Source organism: Geotrypetes seraphini, chromosome 1, assembly GCF_902459505.1.
Source record: "Geotrypetes seraphini chromosome 1, aGeoSer1.1, whole genome shotgun sequence".
In the NCBI taxonomy this organism is placed as follows: domain Eukaryota; kingdom Metazoa; phylum Chordata; class Amphibia; order Gymnophiona; family Dermophiidae; genus Geotrypetes; species Geotrypetes seraphini.
In genome coordinates, this window is record NC_047084.1 from 283,492,033 (window position 1) to 283,513,601 (window position 21,569).

A 21,569-nucleotide genomic window follows, 5' to 3' on the forward strand; every position below is an offset into this window, starting at 1 on the left:
TCTTCCTCATGTTATCTACATCAGTGTTCTTCAACCGCCGGTCCATGGACTGGTGCCAGTCTGCAGAAATTTCCAGCCGGTTCGCAGGGCTGGCACATGCATCGGGCCCCAGACAATATTCTTCAGCCGCCGGTCCACGGTTCGATCGATGCGGCGTTTTCTTCGGGCCGGCTCCCTCTTCAGTGCTGCAGTGCACAAAGCTGTGGGAGAGGCTCCTACGCGTGTCCTGCGCCTGAACCAGAAGCCTTCTCTCTGACGTCACAACATCGGAGGGAAATCTTCCAGATGAGGTGTGGGATGTGCGAGGAGCCACTGCCCACGGCTTTGTGCACTTTAACAGTACAGGCAATCCCCGAGTTACGGACGTCCAACTTAAGTGCAACTTGTACTTAAGAATGTGGTTACAGCTTCACTTGATTTCACTAAGCAGTATTTCTAGTGGCATAGACTCCTACATTTCTCTTGTATCAAATTCAGGAATGATGCATGGCCACTTTTTGAATGGGGAGCTATGTTAGAGTGGTAATTTTCCATCTGATAAGGGTCATATTATGATAACTTCCCTTGTTAAGAATAGTAAGGAGTTATTATCCTTAGTTACCAACTATAGACTCATTGCTTCCTTCCCTTTTTTGTGAAATTGCTTGAAGGATTTGTTTACCAACAGTTGCATAGTTATTTAGATCAGATTAGCTATTTACATGGCTCTCAGTTAGGATTTAGTCCATTTTTTAGTACGGAGACATTAGTAGTGTATCAGTTATTTAGTAGAAATCTGGGTGCTCTTGTTTTGGAATTTTGACCTTAGTAGCACCCTTGACCTGATGGATCATAACATTTTACACTCTTGTTTGGATTCTATTAATGTCACTGGTTCAGTCCTCCTTTGGTTTCAGAGCTTTTTGACCTCTCGGCCATATCAGGTTTGCTTGAACAACCAGCTCTCACATGTTTGTACAATTTGCTGTGGAGTACCACAAGGTTCCCCGTTATCTCCTTTATTGTTTAACATCTACTTATGTTTGTTGGGACCCCAATTGGCAGACTTAGAAGTAAAATCTTATAGTTTCACTGATGACGTCACTGTTCTCCTACTTATACCTTCTGTTAACTTCTCAAGAGATAGGACAAATTGTTAAAGTGTACGAGTAGTCGGGTAACAGTTTTTGGTTCTTTTTCATTGTTTTTGCTGTTTTCTCGAATTTTCAAAAAAAAAAAAATTTTTTTTCATTTGTTTCACGCGTTCATGTTAATATTTGTTTCATATGTTAAAAACTTTTTAGTGTACACAAATTGGCTTTACATGTTTTAATTCATACCATAGATCAGCTTTTTAAGCTGCAGCACACTAATTTCAGGGCTGTGGCTGGAAGGCACCTGTGCTGACGTTGACACGATGATGGCATGCACATATGTGACATTGTCACAGCAACATCTGCGCTCCACCCACTGCCCTGAGCGAGGTGCTGCAGAAGGAGAGATGAGGAGAAAGAGCAGAGGTGTCGATAAGGAGGAGAGGCACAGGCACTGGCTGACTGATTACAGGACACGCTTCTCGCCGCGAGAGCACATCCTGTAAGCAGTCAGCCGGCGCCTCTCCTTGCTGGCCTCTTGCGGCACACCTGGAATCTGCTGGGGCACACAGTTTGCGATACACTGAAGTAGTGGAATATTGAATGGAGGAATAAAGCTGAACCCTGCTAAACTAAATCCTTTTATGCTAAACCAGGGGTAGGGAACTCCGGTCCTCGAGAGCCGTATTCCAGTCGGGTTTTCAGGATTTCCTCAATGAATATGCATGAGATCTATCTGCATGCACTGCTTTCAATGCATATTCATTGGGAAAATCCTGAAAACCCGACTGGAATACAGCTCTCGAGGACCGGAGTTCCCTACCCCTGTGCTAAACCCTCAAATCTTGAGGAGGATTGTATTGTTGTAGTAGGAGGTTTTTCCTTCCCACTTGTATCTACCATCAAGATTCTGGGGGTGACACTAGATAAGAAATTAACAGTGCAAGCACAGGTGGATACTATTGTCCGGAAGGGATTTGCTGCCCTCTGGAGATTGCAATCAATCTATTTTTAATACTCTTTCATTTTGAATTTTATCTTAAATCTCTAATACTTGGCATTTTTGATTATTGTAATATTGCATAACTTGTTAGCCCACAGAAACACTTTATCTGGCTCCGTACAGTTCAGAACTTGGCTGTTCATCTTATTTTTGGTTTGAAGAAAATAGACCATGTGCTATCTTATTACAGGCAGCTTCACTGTCTTCCTGTTGGAGTCTGTTTGTTGTGTAAATTTGGCTGTCTTGTATATAAGGTGTTACATGGCCTGCTACCAAATTATATGGTTGAACTATTTGAGTTTGCTGTTCCCTCTTGCGCTCGGCTTAGTAGTTCTATTTTTTACTACCCTTCTTTGAAAGACAGAGTGCAGAGGAGTTACGTTGAAAAGTTGCTATCTTTTCAAGCAGCACATTTTGGTCTGGAGTTGCTCTTGATAGAATGGTCTTCTACATCATATATGCATTTTAGATGAAATTTGAAAACTTATTTGTATTGTAAGTTTATGCAGAAGTGTGATTGCTTTAAGTTTATTTCATTGTATTTGTGCTGAACGATGTTCAGTATATTAGAATTCTTAACCGCATCGAACTATGTGGTGAATTGCAGTATATAAATAAAATTTATGTTATGTTAGTAGTAGTAGCCCATTCTTTGCCATCCCTGTGGTCCTCTGTACTTTTCTTTAGCAGCAATGTTTGAAACAGGCAGCCTTTGGTCAGGTCAGGGCTTTTCCTCTTGTACATCCCTACTCTGACGCAACTTTCTATTTTCCGTGTGGCGGGCCAAACTAAAGGAAAGGCCCTGCCCATAATCCAGTAAAAGACTACCTATCTCAAATGTTGCTGCTGGAGAAAGAAGTACAGAGGACTGCAGAGCTGGAGGAGAGTGGGCTGAAGGGAGTTAGAGATTCAAGACTCGTGGAGAGAGGGAAGGTGTGGAGAAGGAAGAGAGACATATGGAACTCCAGGGCAAATTTACCAACGGGCAATAGATTGTCTGGTCCCTTTGCCTATTAGTAAGAGTGGCCCTGCTTATGACCTTATTGATCACAGTATACTGCTATCTAGAGTCTTAGCCAGATCTGTCTATCACTGGTTCACTTCTTTTCTCTCCAGCCATTTCTTTTCATCATGCAGCCTTTGTCTAGTTGTGCCCTACATTGTTTATATTTTGGTGTATCTTTGCGTTTCTGTCCTGGCTCCTTTCCTCTTCAATATTTCCCTTAGTTCTCTTGCCACTCTTATGCAGAATCTTTTGATTTCTGCTTATTTCTATATCAATAGTGTGCTTCTGGTTTCCTACCATAACTCCTATAAATATGATTTGACTTCTTTTCAGTCTTGTCTTGTTTCCATTTCTGACTGTCTCCATTCATACCAACTCATTTTCAAACCTGTAAAAACCATCACCTTCTGAATTGCAGGGCGTCCTCTGACTAGCATTTGCCCAACTCTACATAGCACTCCAATAGACTAGTTCTTTAATATATTTAGGTGTAATGTAATGTAATTTATTTCTTATATACCGCTACATCCGTTAGGTTCTAAGCGGTTTGTAGAAAATATACATTAAGATTATAAATGCACACCTAAACTTCCTGCAGGTTACCTCTGTCATCAAATCCAGCTTTCCAGCCTTACAGCATATTTGGGCAGCCCTCAGCTACCTCTCTGAATCTGTATGTGTAATTCTTTTCTGTGCCCTTGTTGCTTCTTCCCTGGACTATTGTAACATCATCTACCCAGGCCTCAGCTCCGCTCTCCTTAAAAGGCTGTGCAAAATACCTCTATTAGGGTCTTAACTCATGCTTGCTGTTCTGATCATGTTACCCCTCTGCTGTTTCACCACTGCTGGCTCAGTTTCCCATAGAAACCAATACAAAGTTCTGACATTAACTCACAAAGCCTTCCACACAGGGACACCCCCTTTTTCTGGTTTCATTCATTACCTCTTACATCTCATCCAGAGCTCTCTGCTTCACTTCTGAATACTGCTATTCTATCCTTTTGGGTTTTCTAGTTCATCTCGACTCAAGACAAAGTGTGTTTTTTCTGTATTGACCCTTCAGTAGAATTTTCTTCTTCCCACCTTTCAAGCAATCCTTCATCTGCCATCCCGCATTTCATCATTTCTTTTCTTATCCTTAATTTCTCTTTCCTATCTGTGGTTTGTATTCTTTTCTCTCAATTGAGTATTTTAATTGTAAACTGTTTTGATTGCTCCAACTGAAAGGTCGAGTACTCGTAAACATTATCTGTTGATCATGTGGGCATGAGCTTGGTTGGTATCACTCTAACGATATGTTCCAATGTCTTTCAGATCAGCTTTGGCAGTAGTATACTGGCAAGTTCCAGGGCTGCACTTTGGTGGTGATGCCACTGAAAGCTCAGTATTTTCTGCCTCCATCTACTGGCTGGGGAGCATAGCCCATTTATCTGGTCTGCTCTAGCAGGACTCAAGGAAAGGACGATATAGGTAAGACTAAATTTCATCTTTTCCTCCATCTTCTATTAATAATAGGTAAAGCATGACAATTATATAGTTGCTTGTTCAAGATAAGAGGAGTTAAATTTGCACATCTAATGTCTGGCCATAGCTCCTTTTGGCTCACCAACAGTTTAAGCAATGTGCATATTACTAATATGCAGCTTGATTTACAGTAAATTTAATGTATTTACTTATATTCCACAGTTCTAAAAAAAAAAAAAAAAAATGTTCATCTATCTCATTTGGCGACATTGTCCCCAAGACTAAACATGTGGAGGGGCATAATCAAAAGAAATGTCCAAAGCTGAACACGGGAAAAGGTCCATTTTCAAAAAATACGTCCAGCATATTTTTTTTTTCCGAAAATTGTCCAACCGTATGTCCAACCATCTGATCATCCAGACCACTAAGTCGTCCATCTTTATACCCCATTTTCATCCAAAAATTTGTCCAAGTCAAAAACGTGGGAGGGGCCAGAAAAGTAAGGGACTGGACACCCAGACATGGCAACAGAGTAGTGGAGCACCTTACAGAGCACTGCTGTGAACTTCACAAAAAGGGTGCCACATAAACATCTCACAACAGCTCCCTTATAGGTCATGGTGAGCCCCCCAAAACATCCCCAGAATCTACTAGACCCATCTATTTACCACCCCAATAGCTCTTATGGCTGCAGGAGCCACTTGTATGGCAGTACAAAAGGTTTTGGGGTTTTTTTTGGGGGTGCACATGTTTCTCCATGAATGCAGTGATTAGAGTGGCTTATGGGCCTGGGTCGTCCTCTCCATGGTTCACTAACCCACTCCCAAGACCACTTAAGCCACCTCTGTGCAGCTCTACTAGGCTTTGCTATGCCAGGCTGCCAGGTGCTGATGTTCTGGAGGCAGATATGTAAAGTTGTTGTTACGCTTTTTTATAGGGGGGTTGTCAGTGGGGTTGGGGGGGCTGTGTGTGTGTGTCTGTACTTTGTGTCTGCAGTGCTTATCTGGTCACTTGGGATACCTTTTGTGGACTTAGACTTGGTTTTAGATGGCCTAAGTCACAACGTCCAAGTTCCATCTAGGCCAGGGGTCTCAAAGTCCCTCCTTGAGGGTCGCAATCCAGTTGGGTTTTCAGGATTTCCCCAATGAATATGCATGAGATCTATGTGCATGCACTGCTTTCAATGCATATTCATTGGGGAAATCCTGAAAACCTGAGTGGATTGTGGCCCTCAAGGAGGGACTTTGAGATCCCTGATCTAGGCAGTGTTATAAAACCTTTAGTTATACTTGCAGTACGACTAAGTCTAGGATGGCCCACATCCCACCCTTATCCTGCCCTCACCACTCCTCCTAAAATGCCCCTTTTAGCTCTGGTCGTTCAGCAGCACTGGTTTGACCTATGTATTTATGTTAAATACGTCTAAAACACTGTTCGATTATCAGCACTTGTACGTTTTTTGTTACTGATCGCCTAAATGCTGATTTAGGCCAGTTTTTAGACGTTTTTCTATTTCGATTATGATCCCCATAGGGTTTGAATATTCAGCTAGTATAATCAATAGCTTAAGTTAAGTTCTGTAATTCCCTATTTCTTCCTTAATTCCACTTTTGTGGAGAGAGACCACACCCACCTTTCTTCAGTCCTCCAGTAGCAATCCCAACTCTAGAGAAGCTGCCAAAACTTTCCTATGTTCCCTCAGTACCCTCAGATGTACACGTCTGGCTCCATCACTTTATCCAATTTTAGTTTAGCAAGCTCCTCACGAACACATTCAGCCCTATTTGTTTTTGTTTTCTGCGGTCCTGATCCCAGCACTTTAGCTGTGAACACAGAACAGAAACATTTGTTAAACAATTCAGCCTTATCTTTATCAGCTTTTACATATACCTCCTCTTCCCTTCACCTTTGAGTCTCACAATGCCACTTTTGCACTTCCTCCTATCACTAATATATCTAAAAAATGACTTGTCCCCTGTATTATTACATCTGCTGTTTTTCTTCCATTTGCATCTTTGCTTTCCTGACTACTTGACCAGCCTCTCTTAACTTTTCCAGATATTTTTGCCTGTCTTCCTGTTTCTGGGATCTTTTGTAGTTTATGATAGCTGATCTCTTATTGCTTACATTCTCAGCTACTACTCTTGAGAACCAAAGCAACCTTCTTTTCCTTACAAAATGGTTTGTTGCCCTTACAATAGCTCCTTTCAGTTTTGCCCACTGCTTTCCTGTTTCTTCAAGATGTTCCCATCCAGATAACAGTTCCTTGACATCTGAACAAAGTTAGTGTTTTTAAAGTTTAGAACCTTCACTGTCAAATGAACCCTCTCTACACCTGTCTTTATATTAAACCATAATCTGTAAAAAGTAAATAGGAGATTCATGAAGAGCAAACTATTTTGCATCTACCCCACAAATTACATATCATCAAATATCAGGGTAGTGATTATACACTTCTCATCTTCAGAGTGGGTAAAAACACTCCAATTATTCATACAAAAATCTCTTAATTTTCTAATTTCTACCAAAATGGTTGCAAGAATTCAATGTTCACAACTACTCCACTACTTCTCAATATCCCATAGCCAGAATTTTTTTTTTTTTTTTGTATTGATTAAAATTACTCACACAACCTGAAACTAACCAAGGAGAAGAACATCAGAAACCTTACACAGCTATTCCAGAACCCACTTCACCAATCCCAGTATTTTAATTATTTGTCCCCCCCCCAACTTCCCTATTTCTACATTTTTATTTATTTCAAATTTATTTTAAATTAATTGTATCTAAAACATTCCATTTAAATAACAAAATGCAAATCACACTAAGGACGTGTGAAACTGCACTTATCTATCCCATAGGATTCTAGCGCTGTCCAAATTCTCTCACTCCCAGCCCGGACACAGCTAGTATACTGTTCTCTTGTGGCATTTCAATTTATAAAACCTTCGTCGGGGGATTCTCCAGCACACACTTCTTAAAAAAACCAAAACAGAATATGAGCCACAATTAAACACTACATACACCCCCCCACTATACAACCTAATACCGACACGACTATTTTAAGACACTCCCCCCATGTTAATGCTGACAAGTACGTTAATATGGGATGTGTCTTAAAATAGTTGTGTCGGTATTAGGTTGAGAAAAGGCTCTAGCGTTAATTTAATTCCCTCTCACCCATCCCAAGGCAGAGATTTTTTATTTATAGGCTCTTCAGCCAACCAGGAATAGGGCATTACTTTGGTAGGATTTTTCTGCCCTTTCTTTATTCTTCCAGGTGTAAGTACTTCTGTACCACAGTATGGCTAGGAAACATCGTATCACCAAAGCTGCTGCTCAGGTTACAACTTCTGTCTCTGTGCAGAAATATTACCCAGGCAGAGGGAGTGGTTCCATGTGCAAGATGTCTTCAGCGTGATTCTCTCATGAAGGAAGTAAAAGAACTGAGAGAGGAGGTGGCAAGACTGAGAAGCACCTGTGAGAATGAGAGGTACTTCGATGAAATGGTTCATGAGGCGTCAAAGATTTCCAGCAGTGGGGAAGAAGAGGCTGTACTGAGAGAAGACAGCTGGACTCAGATTATGGAACACTGCAAGATTGGTACTGTGATTCCCCCCAGCCCTTGAACTGAAGATCCAAGTTTCTAAGTTTTATTGAAATTTGTTGAAACACCTATCATGAATTATAAGCATTTTACAATCTTAAAAACAACGGGGAGACTTACAAGGACATATAGACAGGACAAATTAAGGACTTAAAATAAAAGCAAAAGGTAAGTTTTAGTGAAATTCAATATTTACAGGAAAAGCAAATGTATGGAAAAAACATGAGGAGGGGGAGGGAGAAGGTCCTCTTTGATAAGGAGGCTGGAAGTGGAGAGAGTGTAAGAAAAGTATGAGGTAAAAGGAAGAGGATATTACTCAAAGGCGTCTTTAAAAAGGAAACACTTTAGTCCTCCTTTGAATTTGTCTAAGTTTTGTTCTGTCCTCAGGGTATTTGGTAGAGAGTTACAGATTGAGGGGGCTGTAACCGAGAAAGAGGTGGTTTGACGAGTGCCGATAATTTTTAAGGAGGGGACGTGGAGAAGATGTTGAAAGGCGGATCTCAGAGCTCTGGGAGAATCATAGGGGATAAGGATGCTGTTCTGGAAGTGGAGGAGATGAGAGCATCCCAAGGAGAGAAAGGACCAAGCTTGAAATCCTCCAAATTACTGGATCCATGATCACTAGGAGGCGTAAGGTAGTGGTAGTTGGTGGTTCCCTTCTGATGGGTACACAATGTCATGAGAGGTGTGCTTTCTGCCTGGTGCCAAAATCCAAGATGTTACAGAGAGCTTGCTGAGACTCATCAAGCCTGATGACTATTATCCAATGCTGCTCATCCATGTTGGCACTAACAATACTACCAGGTACCCCTGGCTATCTGGACCATGGGATGACTTTCCAAGGGCTGCTGAGTAGGGATGGTGTACATCTATCAAAGAAGGGAGGAAGGGTCTTCAGCAGCAGGCTTGCTAATCTACTGAAGAGGGCTTTAAACTAGCTGCTCCACATGTTCCCAATAATTTTTTACCTACCCTTCAGTCAAAGGCTGTACTCAGAAAAGATTCATTAACTGACTCTTATCATACCAAGCTGTTTCCAGGGATCCTGAACTGGGCCAAATGGTTAGATATCAACATCATATATGCATTTTAGAAAGCTATTAAAAACCCATCTGTTCTCAAAATTCTTGTAATCCCTTCAAAGCAGCATATTAATGTGAAACTATTGTTAACTCGTTGATGCCAATGTTCTATCTGACAATGGTCAATATCTGACAATGGTCAATATCTGACAATGGTCAATATCTGACAATATTCTCACTGACAATGGTCAGCCCATCTCTTTTGTAAACCGCATAGAACCAAAAGGCTTTTGCGGTATATAAATAAAAATTTATGTTATGTTATGTTATCAAAGCTGCCAGGTGAGTATAAGCCCTCAGGTAAATAAATCACTGAATATTTCTACATGGATGGGAAAAGGGGGTAATGTCTGAAAAGCAATATATACTAATGCTTGAAGTATGGGAAACAAGATTCTGGATCTAGAAGCTGTGCTGGAAGAAGATGAGTTGGATATAGTGGCAATCACAGAGAGGTGGTTCACAGAGAACCATGATTGAGATGTAGTTATACCGGGCTATAATCTGTTCAGGACAGACAGGGTAGGAAGAAAAGGAGGGGGAGTAACGTTATATATTAAAAATCATATTAAAACCACACAATTGCAGGATCTGCAGGGCAAGGAAGAGGCACTGTGGATCAATTTGGAAAGAGGGAATGGTGAATATATTTACATTGGTGTGATATTCAGGCCTTCTTCACAGACGATAGAAGTGGACAGAGATTTAATAGTAGACATTCAGAATATATCTAAAAAAGGGGAAGTTTGACTAATAGGTGATTTTAACATGCTGGATGTTGATTGGGGTATCCCTATTAAAGGGTCTTCTAGAAGTAGGGAGATCCTGGATTCTCTACAAGGAGAACTGTTTCAGCAGTTGGTAACGGAATCCAAGCAAGATGGGGTCATACTGGACTTAGTGCTTACAAACGGGGAAAGTGTCTGATATTACAGTGAGTGATCTGGCATCCAGTGATCACTGCATGGTACGGTTTAATATTAAGATGGGTATAGAGAGGGCTCATTCAAAAGCAAAGGGTCTAGATTTTTTTTAAAAAAACTAACTGTGTTCAGATGGGGGATTATGTCAAGGAATTGTTGTCTGTAAGGAGTGGAAATGCAGTGGGTAAAACTGAAAGGAGTAATTGTAAGAGCGACAGACCTTTTTGTGAGGCAAGTACCGTATATACTCAAATATAAGTATATCCGAATATAAGTTGAGACCCCCGTTTTCTCCCCAAAAAGGAGGAAAAATATTTGACTCGAATATAAGTCAGTCGGCTTAATATTCAAGTGTCCTGCCCTGTCAGGCTCTGCACCAAGCACCCTCCCTGCCAAGCTTTGCACCCAGCCCCCTTCCCTCCATCCCTCCCCTGTCAGGCACTGCACCCAGCACCCTTCCTTCCTCCCCTCCCCTGTCAGGCTCTGCACCCAGCACCCTCTCTCTCAAGCTCTGCATCCAGCCCCCTTCCTTCCTTCCCTCCCCTGTCAGGCTCTGCATCCAGCACCCTTCCTTCCTTCCGCTGTCAGACTCTGCATTCTCCCTCCCAGGCTCTGTCCTCTGTCCCCCCCTCGCCCTGCCCTATTCCCATTTGGGCCAAATTTTTGGCCCCAAAATCCTGGTTTATATTCAAGTATATAAGGCAAGTAAAAGTAAGAGGAAAAGAAGGCTGCTTTGGTTCTAAAAAATAGTAGCTAAGAAGGTAAGGGATAAGAGGTTAGCTTTCATAAACTACAAAAGATCACAGAAAGAGGACGTGGCAAAAATATCTGGAAAAGTGAAGAGAGGCTGGTTGTGTAGTCAGGAAATCAGGGATGCAAATGGAAGAAATAATAGCTGACATGGTAAAACGGAGAGACAAGACTTTTTTAGATATATTAGTGATAGGAAGAAGTGCAAAAGTGGCATTATGAGACTCAAAGGTGAAGAGGAGAAATATGTAGAAGCTGATAAAGAAAAGGCTGAATTGCTTAACAAATATTTTTGTTATGTGTTCACGGCTGAAGCACCGGGAGCGGGACTGCAGAAAACAAACATGAATAGGGATGGAGGAGTGGTAGACCCTGATCAATTTTTAGAGCGTTGTGTTCGTGAGGAGCTTGCTAAAATAAAAGTAGACAAAGCGATAGGGCCAGATGGTGTACATCCGAGAGTGTTGAAGGAACATAGGGAAGTTCTGGTGACTCCGCTGACTGACCTTTTCAATGAGTCCTTGGAGTTGGGAGTGGAACTGGAGGACTGGAGAAGGGCAGATGTGGTCCCTCTCCACAAAAGTGGAATTAAGGAAAAAATAGGGAATTACAGGCTGGTAAGTCTGATTTCTGTGGTAAGCAAATTAATGAAAACACTTTTAAAATAGAGAATGGTGAAGTTTCTGGAATCCTGTGGATTACAGGACTGGAGGCAACATGGATTCACTAGAGGTAGATATGGTCAAACAAATCTGACCAATTTCTTTGACTGGGTGACCAGGGAATTGGATAGGAGTGTACTAGATGTGGTGGATTTAGATTTTAGCAAAGCCTTTGACAGTGTTCCACACAGATGTCTAATAAATAAACTGAGTGCCCTCAGGATGAGTCAAAAAGTTATGGGCTGGGTAAAGAACTGGTTGAGTGGAAGGTGACAGAGGTTAGTGATCAATGGAGATTTTTCTGAGAAAAGGGATGTTACAAGGGGTGTGCCTCAAGGTTCTGTTTTTGGGTCTGTTCTTTTTAACATTTTTATAAATTATATTACTGAAGGGCTGTCGGATAAGATTTGCCTTTTTGCAGATGATACCAAAATCTGCAATAGAGTAGATACCCAGGATGGCGTGAATAACATGAAGAAAGACCTGGTGAAGCTTGAAGAATGGTCTGAAATTTGGTAGCTAAAATTTAGTGCTAAGAAATGCAAGGTCATGCAATTGGGCTGCAAAAACCCGAGGGAACGGTACAGTTTAGGGGGTGAAGAACTTATGTGCACAACAGAAGGAACATGGGTGATTGTATGTGATGATCTTAAGGTGGCCAAACAGGTTGAAAAGGTGACAGTGAAAGTGAAAGCTAGATACTGATAATCTTTCCAGTAAAGAATCATTAGCCAAATGCCAGATGGATATTTTAATGACTTATTGCATGTTTTTTTAGGCAGTAGATAAAAAATTTTCTGATTCAATAAACCTTATTGTAATCCCTTTGTATTAAATTCACAAATCTGAGTCTGCAGTTTTCTAGTTGATCCTTCCAATAGGTTATATATATTCAAATCCAGAAGCTGTTTCTGTGCCTCACCAATTTAATGTTACTGACTTTTGAGGAATAATTGCTCTTTGGTTATCTGTCATCTTTATGACAATAGGCTGATCGTCAGTCACTTACTTAAGAGCATTCCATTCTCCCCATGCTATATGAGGTCTTGTTCTGTCATATCCTATTAAGTAATGCCATGCTTTTTGAGTACTATCATGCTCCCCTATGTATTGTTCTATCATGTCATGATCTAAAATGTACTGACATGCTCTACATTACTATACCCTGTTATGTTTTGTTATGTATGTAAACTTGTAACCTGTTCGGAGCTCTTCTTGGAGAATTGGATAAAAATCCAAATAAATAAATGTTTGCAAATTCATAAACCAATCTATGAACATCCTGTAGAACTAATCTTTTGAAAACACAGGGCTGGAGAAACTCATCACAGTTCTTTCCAAATTTGTGCTCCTTTTTCTTTGTTAGCTCCAAGATTGATTCTGGGATCTTGATGGTCTGTCATCTTCTTTGAGATCTCTCTATTTCAGATGAAAAATCTGAGGAAGATTCAGAACTGACTCTTTGCACTTTTATTGTGTCCAAGGATGAATATATCCATTTGTGTAATCGGAACATCCCTATTCAATTTTTTTAACTTTTTGAGTTTTTAATTTAGTTCTAAAGTATTCCATGGACTGTCATAATTTTGGCTAATTTATCATCTTATTCTTTCTTTAACTCATTTGTAGACCTGATTGCTATTAAAATGATCTTAAGAATAAAATCTAAAGCATGTTTATTAAGTATGCAATTCTATTTCACAAACAAAGGCTTTACATTCTAGAATTGCTCTGGTTCTTTTAAAATATGTAATCCATACAGGTTATATTCTTTTTCACAATTTTCAACTAAGGTAAATGCGTGTAATCCCAATCACATTAGTATTTTCTGAAGTGCTCTGAGCTCTGTCCATTTAACACTGAGGCTTCCAACATTATTTTCAAAAAATGGAAAAACATTCACAAACTGAGAGATCTGTTCATCAGAGAAACTAAAAATACTCTGCCACTTATTAGGAGCCATAACTCCCAAAAGTAATGAGATGGGTGGATAGTTAATTCTGTATATAAACTGTGTAAGAATAAACTAAATTACAGTCAAACCTCGGTTTATGAGTGCTGTGGTTTGTGAGTGTTTTGCAAGTTGAGCAAAACATTCTCGCAAATTGTGACTCGCAAACTGAGCATTGACTCGATTTGCGAGTCTCCCTGCCTGCGAACTGGCATCGCCCCCCCCACCTGCAAACAGCGCCCCCCCCCCTGTGAACCGGCATCGCCCCTCCTCACGAACGCTCCCCCCCACGACCCGGCATCCCTCACCCAAACTGAATGCTTACCCCCAATGTGGCACCGGCACGCAGCACCAACCCACAGGAGGTGCCGGTGCCCGAAGATCGTGCCTCTCCCCCGACTGGGCCTTGAGCATCTGCACATGCTCAAGGCCTTCTGGCTCCCGCCTCTCTCCGAAATTCTCAGAGAGGACGAGAGCCAGAAGGCCTTGAGCATGCGCAGATGCTCAAGGCCCAGTTGGGAGAGAGGCACGATCTTCGGGCACCGGCTCCTCCTGTGGGTTGGTGCTGCGTGCCGGTGCCACATTGGGGGTAAGCATTCAGAGTGGTAGGCGGGGGATGCCTATGCTTGCGGGGGGCGATGCTGGTTCACGGGGTGGGCGACGTTTGTGGGCGGGGGGGCGATGCCGGTTTGCGAGGGGGGGAGAATGTGGAAGTGCACCGGTGGCCTCGGGGGTGGGGGGATCTTTTGGGGATGTGGTGGGGTAGAACAGTGCTGCGGGGGGGGGGGGAAGGGGAGGTGGAACCAATCAAGCGAGTTTCCCTTACTTCCTATGGGGAAACTCACTTTGATATATGAGAATTTTGGTTTACGAGCATGCTTCTGGAATGAATTATGCTCGTAAACCAAGGTTCCACTGTATTATGTTATCATTAGCAGCTCCTGTAGTTACGCAATACTTTATCATTTTGATCATACAAAAATGGCTCATAACTAGGGGAAATGTGACTCCAATTGACTAAACTTTCAGCGGTATTACTGACCCATATCCAATTTCAGTCCCTGGTCAAAAAAATCCTCCAATGTGCATAAATATATTGTAAACTGCAAAATCAAAACCAACACTTATCTTGTATCCCCAATATATTTATGCACATTGGAGGTTTTTTGACCAATGATTGAAATGGATATGGGTCAGTAATACTGCTGAAAGTTTAGTATTGTGGTCTGTCCCTTTTACTGAGGTAATTTTCCTCCGTAAAGAATATTCAACATTGATAAGTTAATTGGGCTCACAACATTTCCACTGTAGAGGAGGGTTCTTTTGAGTGGGCAGACGTGTGGGGCCGATGGCCCTTTTCTGCCGTCATACTCTATGTTTCTCTATAGGAATATATTTGTTGTGGATTCTCTTTCCCCCTTCTTTTGTTTTATAGTTGTCATAAGTAGGGAAAAACATGACCTCTGCCTGAAACCTGCCAATCATATCTGTGATAATGAGCAGTTCTATGCTATCAAGTCTGTCCCCTATGTCCCCCTGTCAGCTAAACCCAAGTAATATTCCCATGACTCTCCAGTCTAACTGTAGTACTCTGTTCCTCAGTATGACCCTTGAAAGTCTGTCAGTTCTCATCCTACCATGCACTTAAACTATGGCCTCTGATATCTTCCAGGTTATGTAGGCAGATGCACTGACTGCTGCAGTTCCTTTTTATTCTCTAGAAACAATTTTTAATTGTTCAGGATCAAAAGTTTTTTTTGCAAATGTGTGATAGATAATTATAAATAATTATAAACTTACAAAGAAATGTAAGTGCCAATAACCCTAGTCTGTTGGCAAGAAACAATTTTCTACTTTGTTGAGTTAATTTTATAATACAGTACTTAGGAAAATCTAAATTCTTTGACTTAAAGAAAGAGACTTGTGTATTCTCTGAGGACAAGCAGGCCTTCATATTCTCACAGCTGGGTGATGTCATCCGACGGAGCCTGGCATAAACACTTTCTAGCAAGTTATTGATAACAGCTTTTAGTAGGGCTGCACCTCACATTTGCAAGCACAAAGTGATCAGTCTGCATTTTTTCACAGAGCAGGGAGGATGCATCTCCTTGTTTTCCTACCTCAGTGTGTTCAAAGGGCTTTTCTGTTTGGGTTTTTCTTCATTAAAATGTTTTCATCCCTTCACTCTTTACTTTAAAGTTTTTCGGCTTTTTAAAGTTTCTTTTCTTTCTCTCTGGTTGCTAGACCCAAGTTTGTACAGATCTCCAGCCTGAATTAAAGCATGTTTCTTTTTAACTTCAAAATTTCACTGCAATCTTTTTTTCAATATTCACAAAGACCCCCAGTGGCTTCAAAAGGTTCTCCCAATACAATCAGGTGATTATCCCAGGACAAGCAGGCAGCATATTCTTGACTGATGGGTGATGGCACCGACGGAGCCCCGGTACGGACAATTTTAGAGTGATTGCACTCTAAGAACTTGGAAAGTTCTAGTAGGCCGCACCGCGCACGCGTGAGTGCCTTCCCGCCCGACAGAGGCGCGCGGTCCCCAGTTTCTTAGTTTCCGTGGAGCTAAGAAGACGCAACTTTCAACGGCTATTGAAAATTTTTTCTCAAACGCCTTCCCGCTCGCGTAAACCCTTTCGGAATTTTTTTCCTTCTTTTTCTTTTTCTTATTTAAAAAAAAAAAAAAAGAATTTTCTTTTCTTTTTTCGGGTTCGCCCCGGCGGGGCCTGCTGCCACCATCGAGGCCTCGGCCTTCGTTTTGGCAGAAGCCGTTTTCACGTTCATGCCCCCCCAACCCGGTTTTAAGAAGTGCCAGCGGTGCGCAAGGCCCATTTCCCTCACTGACCCGCACAACTGGTGCTTACAGTGCCTGGGTCCTGACCATCGGGCGTCCACCTGCACCCGCTGTGCCACTCTAAAAAAGAGAACGTTAAAAAACCGCCAGATCCAACAGCGACTTTTATTTGGTACCGAGATGTCGGATTCGGCGGCACCGGTCCCGACGCAGTCGGCACCTACTTCATCAAAGCCACGCGACACCGTGCCGGCGTCGCATCCCTCAGGTAAGCCGGCTAAGAAGCCTTCCCCGTTGGAGCGTCCTCCGGTCTCAGTGGCAGCGAGCCCAATCCTGCCGACCTCGAGGCGCCCACGGAAGCGCTCCGCTCCGATTGAGGTGAGCCCCTCGACCTCGGGTTCCTCTTCGGAGTTTAGAGCGGCACCAAAGGTACCACAGAAGAAAAAAGCGGTACTGGTGCCTTCGCTGGACGAGCGAATTGCCGCCGTCCTGCAAGTGCAGCTCAAGGAGCAATTACAACAGCTCCTTCCTGCTCTTTTGACTTCGAGTCTTCCAGTCCCAGTCCGGTCTGAGCCACCGGTACCGGCAGTGGAGCAACCTCTTTTATCGGTATCCACTTTGTCGGTACCGGTACATACGGCTTCATCAGCATCCTTGCCGATCTTAGCGCCGGAACCGAGGTCCTTACACCAGGCCGTACAGACTTCGGCACCGGCACACCCCATAACATCTCCCGGTACCGTTTCACAGAGATCTGGTAAGTCGACTCACAAGACTCGACACCTGGAACCCTCCACACCGGAGTCATGGGACCGGAGTTTTCAAGTGAGGGACCCTGATCTGTGGGGTGATTCAGAGGAGCCTTTCCTCTCTGAGGGAGAGTGTTCATCAGGGGACGAGGATCCTTCTGGTTTAGATCCATCCTCCAAACCTGATGCAACTTCTTTCACTTCGTTTCTCAAAGAGATGTGTGAATCTCTCTCTATTCCCTTGGAGGCTGAGTCTAAAAAATCCAAGGCATTTCTCGATGCACTGGACTTTGACCAGCCTCCAAGGGAATTCCTAAAGTTACCTCTCCATGATATTTTGCGAGAAACTTTCTACAAAAATCTGGAGACGCCCTTGACCGTTCCAGGAGCTCCTCGAAAACTGGACTCCCTATATAAGGTCATACCTATTCCAGGTTTTGACAAACCGCAACTCCCTCATGAATCTTTATTAGTGGAGTCCACTTTAAAGAAATCTACGGGGGCTAGTGTGTATGCCTCTGTCCCTCCTGGCAGAGAAGGTAAAGCCATGGATAAGTTTGGCAAGAGGTTATATCAGAATGCGATGCTTGCTAATAGATCAGGGAACTATGCTTTCCATTTTTCTTTTTACCTTAAGCATCTCATTCAAAATTTGTCATCTTTTGAGAAATACCTCCCTGACCGTAAAAGATCTGCCTTTCGCCAAACTTCTTCATCGCTCTTACAACTCCGTAAGTTCATGGTCAGATCGATTTATGACACTTTTGAGCTGACCTCTCGAGCCACGGCTATGTCGGTGGCCATGCGTCGACTGGCCTGGCTCAGGGTTTCAGAACTTGATGTCAATCATCAGGATCGACTGGCTAATGCACCTTGCCTGGGGGATGAGCTGTTTGGAGAATCCATGGACTCCACTACCCAAAAGCTTTCAGCTCATGAGACTAGGTGGGATACTCTCCTCAAAACTAAAAAGAAGACCCCACCTACCAGGCCCTTTCGTCAGCAATCGGCATACCAACGTCGATTTGTGACTCGTCCTTTGCCACAGGCGTCAGAAGCAACAGCAGAGGCAAAACAATAGACCGACTCAGCAGCAGCAACAAGTGAAGCCTCCTCCTCCACAAAAATCTTCGCAACCCTTTTGACTTGGTTCTCCAGGACATAGCCAGTATCCCTCCATCTGTCCATCTTCCGCTGCCTATAGGAGGACGCCTTACTCATTTTATAAGCCGTTGGGAAACCATCATCTCGGATCAGTGGGTCCTCAACATCATCCGCCACGGCTACTCTCTCAACTTTCAGACTCTTCCTGCCCAAAGTCTACCAAAAGAGTCTGCTTTGAACACTCCTCAGTCTTCCCTCCTTCTTCAAGAGGTTCAATCCCTCCTCCTTCTGAACGCCATAGAGGAAGTTCCTCTAGATCAAAAGGGGCAGGGATTCTACTCCCGTTATTTTCTAGTTCCCAAAAAAACAGGAGATCTCAGACCCATTTTAGATCTTCGCGATCTCAACAAATGCTTGGTCAAAGAAAAATTAAAAATGCTTTCTCTGGCCACTCTTTACCCTCTTCTCCATCAAGGCGACTGGCTATGTTCCCTCGATCTCAAAGAAGCATACACTCATATACCGGTCCATCCTGACTCCAGACAGTACCTACGCTTCATGATCAATCGTTGTCATTACCAGTACAAGGTTCTACCCTTCGGTCTTGCCTCCTCTCCGAGAGTGTTCACCAAATGTCTGATTGTGGTAGCTGCCTTTCTACATTCCCACCACCTTCAGGTGTTTCCTTACCTGGATGATTGGTTGATAAAGACCAGTTCATCTCAGACAGTACTCCTGGCCACCAACCAAACCATCCTGTTTCTACAACTTTTGGGGTTCGAGATCAATCTACCCAAGTCTCATCTCATCCCCTCTCAGAGACTTCAATTCATTGGAGCGGTGCTGGACACAGTCCTCATGAGAGCGTTCCTACCGTCCAACCGTCTTCAAACGCTTCATTTTCTATGTCAGCAGGTGCTTCCACAACGTTCCATCTCAGCCAAGCAAATGATGATACTTTTGGGTCACATGGCCTCCACAGTTCATGTCACACCCTTCGCACGTCTTCACCTGCGCACTCCTCAATGGACCCTAGCTACCCAGTGGTCTCAAGCGATGGATCCTTGCTCACGTCACATATCTGTGACATCATCTCTTCGTCAGTCTCTACAATGGTGGTTGATATCCTCAAATCTCTCCAGGGGTCTTCTCTTCCATCTACCTCCTCATCAACTTATTATCACCACGGACACCTCCCCTTACGCTTGGGGAGCTCACTTGAACGAGTTCCAAACTCAAGGACGTTGGACAGCTCAGGAAATGAAACATCACATCAATTTCCTGGAACTCAGAGCGATGTTTTATGTTCTCAAGGCCTTCCAACATCTTCTCTTTCCTCAAGTCCTCCTGCTGTGCACAGACAATCAAGTTGCAATGTACTACATCAACAAGCAGGGTGGGACAGGCTCTTGCCTCTTGTGTTAGGAAGCCCAGAAGATCTGGACTTGGGCCATAGATCACCATCTATTCCTGAAAGCTATCTACATTCAGGGAGAGCAGAATTCCTTAGCGGACAAGCTCAGCAGAATTCTTCAGCCTCACGAGTGGGCACTCGATCCTGTCACTCTGCAGTCCATCTTCGCTCAATGGGGCACTCCTCAGATAGACCTCTTTGCAGCTCCTCACAATCACCAGCTGCCCCTATTCTGCTCCAGACTTTACTCTCCTCACCGTCTAGCAGCGGATGCATTTCTCCTCGATTGGTCCATTCTGTTCCTGTACGCTTTCCCTCCTCTGCCTCTCCTGTTAAGAACCTTGTTCAAGCTCAAGAGGGAACGAGCCACCATGATTCTGATTGCTCCGAGGTGGCCCAGGCAACATTGGTTCTCCCTTCTACTTCAACTCAGTTCCAGGGAACCTTTTCTTCTTCCACTGTTTCCTTCTCTGCTTACACAGCATCTGGAGACCCTTCTGCATCCCAACCTCCGGTCTCTGCACCTGACAGCTTGGTATCTCTCGGGCTGACTTCGAATGATACTCTTTTGTCTCAACCCGTTCGTTCCATTCTAGATGCCTCCAGGAAACCAGCCACTCTGCAATGTTACCATCAAAAGTGGACACGATTTTCTTCCTGGTGTCTTCTTCATCATCTTGATCCCACTTCCCTGGCAGTGGAGACATTGTTGGATTATCTGCTTTCTTTGTCTGACTCGGGCCTTAAGTCTACTTCCATCAGAGTCCACCTCAGTGCTATTGCTGCTTTTCATGAGCCGGTTCATGGGAAACTTCTCTCAGCTCATCCCTTGGTGTCCAGGTTCATGCGGGGTCTTTTCAATGTGAAACCACCTCTTAAAGCCCCTCCTGTAATCTGGGATCTCAATGTGGTTCTTTCCGCCTTAATGAAGCCTCCATTTGAACCTTTGGCTACCACTCCTTTCAAGTTTCTCACTTGGAAAGTACTTTTCCTTATTGCTCTTACATCTGCCAGGAGGGTCAGTGAGCTACATGCACTAGTTGCAGATTCACCTTTTACGGTCTTTCATCATGACAAGGTGGTTCTGCGTACACATCCAAAGTTTCTCCCTAAGGTTGTCTCTGAATTCCATCTCAAGCAATCCATTGTTCTGCCTGTCTTCTTTCCGAAACCTCACTCTCATTCTGGAGAACAGGCTCTGCGTACTTTGGACTGTAAGAGGGCTCTAGCTTACTATTTAGAGCGTACTAAGCCCTACAGATTAGCTCCCCATCTCTTTCTGTCCTTTGATCCGAATAAATTGGGACGTCCTGTTTCTAAACGTACGTTGTCTAATTGGCTGGCAGCGTGCATTTCATTCTGTTATGCTCAGACCGGACTGACACTGGAAGGTTCTGTCACAGCCCATAGAGTTCGAGCTATGGCAGCATCTGTAGCTTTCCTCCGTTCCACGCCTATTGAGGAAATCTGCAAGGCTGCTACTTGGTCCTCAGTTCATACTTTTACGTCTCACTATTGTCTGGATGCTTTCTCCAGACGGGATGGACACTTCGGCCAATCTGTTTTGCAAAATTTGTTTTCCTAATGGCCAACCTGCCCTCCATCTCTCTTTTTGTTAGCTTGGAGGTCACCCATCAGTCAAGAATATGCTGCCTGCTTGTCCTGGGATAAAGCACAGTTACTTACCGTAACAGGTGTTATCCAGGGACAGCAGGCAGATATTCTTGCATCCCACCCACCTCCCCGGGTTGGCTTCTTAGCTGACTTATCCTAACTGGGGACCGCGCGCCTCTGTCGGGCGGGAAGGCACTCGCGCGTGCGCGGTGCGGCCTACTAGAACTTTCCAAGTTCTTAGAGTGCAATCACTCTAAAATTGTCCGTACCGGGGCTCCGTCGGTGCCGTCACCCATCAGTCAAGAATATCTGCCTGCTGTCCCTGGATAACACCTGTTACTGTAAGTAACTGTGCTTTACTGTCACA

At 43.5% G+C, this 21,569-nt stretch overlaps 1 protein-coding gene across 3 annotated transcripts in view; it reads left to right on the forward strand.

The window, feature by feature from the left end:
- Nucleotides 1-21,569, forward strand: part of PTPRA (protein tyrosine phosphatase receptor type A) — a 287,845-nt gene that overhangs the window by 56,210 nt on the left and 210,066 nt on the right. For 2 of the 3 annotated variants that reach the window (XM_033952928.1, XM_033952945.1), the window contains exon 3: nucleotides 4,397-4,552. The gene's annotated coding sequence lies outside the window, so the exon portion shown is untranslated. Of the gene's footprint in view, nucleotides 1-2,880; nucleotides 3,010-4,396; nucleotides 4,553-21,569 lie in introns of those variants that run through there. The other variant, XM_033952937.1, reaches the window with a different exon arrangement.